This window comes from Triticum urartu, chromosome 6A (genome assembly GCF_056163025.1).
Source record: "Triticum urartu cultivar PI428250 chromosome 6A, HENAU_Tu73, whole genome shotgun sequence".
NCBI classification, from domain to species: Eukaryota; Viridiplantae; Streptophyta; class Magnoliopsida; order Poales; family Poaceae; genus Triticum; species Triticum urartu.
Window position 1 is genome coordinate 105,809,621 of NC_141878.1, and position 1,123 is coordinate 105,810,743.

The 1,123-nt window shown below is 38.8% G+C and overlaps 1 long non-coding RNA gene across 1 annotated transcript; it reads right to left on the bottom strand.

Moving 5' to 3' along the window:
* Positions 1-210: 210 nt before the first annotated feature.
* On the bottom strand, positions 211-638 carry LOC147964271 (uncharacterized). The gene is made up of 3 exons (XR_015608310.1): positions 621-638; positions 402-506; positions 211-286 (listed from the first exon to the last, which is right to left on the bottom strand). It is a non-coding gene; the product is annotated as an uncharacterized LOC147964271 (long non-coding RNA).
* Positions 639-1,123: the final 485 nt, after the last annotated feature.

Here is a 1,123-nt window from a genome sequence, read left to right on the forward strand (position 1 = left end):
AAGATCGTCATGAACATATATATGCATATATACAGAGAGAAGTGATATCGACCACCTCTCCTTCTCCGAGAGATTGGTCGAACAACAAGTTCTCGTATATCTATCTGACACTACCGGCTACATATATACAATAATTATCTCTTACAAATATAATCATACGGACTCAGGGTCCACATAGAATTCTCCGTCTTCAGGGATCACGTGGTCAAAGAAAGAATGCCGCCAATTCCTCTTGAATTGCTCGCATGCGAGCTGGTGCTAGGAGTTCATCCCGCTTCCGAAACATCTAATTTGAAGAAGGGGGTCAATACATATATATATATATATATATATATAAATGAATGAAACTCAACACAAATGGTGGTAATAAAATAAAATTGTGAATGTTGTTATTTACGTACTTCATATTGTTCGTTAGAGTACCCGCCCCGCTCACAGGTCGTGTGGCGGATGGACTCGCAGATGTAGTATCCACAGAAATCATTCCCTTATTCCTGCCACAACCACTTTATAAGAAATAGAGGTCAATCAAACTGATAAGCAAGAATGCTAAATGGTATTGATGAAACTAGCGCTTGAATCACTAGGAGATGCGCGGAACATGCTACTATAGTACTTACTTTCGGGTGTCTAAATTCTCCAAACCCTGCCGGACAAAGAAAACAATTACTTGATATCAGGAAATGAACAAAGTTGCTGATATGATGGATAATGATCGATTTAACTTACTTCTTGAGGATTTCAGTCATGTCCGCATACTCCTTGGGATCTTTTCGTTTAGAGTCCAAGACGGTTACTACTCCCTGCTCAAGCTTAATCTCTAGGAGAATATAGTGGTAACTGCACACACATGCATAACTCATCAATTACATTACTATAACCTTGACTAATATATAAGGGAAACCGAATACGCACAAGACAGTAACACTCACCTGAAGTTGTAAGGAAAGAGTATTATATCTTTGTTTTGATTTATTACGAACGATCGTAGCAAGTTGGCCTCGGTAGCTGCGGCATGAAGTTTAACCTCAGTTGCATCTATGAGATATGTGTTAATGAACCCAATATCACCGACTTGTCTTTTCTTCAATTCGGCGATCTTCAATCTGCATAATATAGTGAG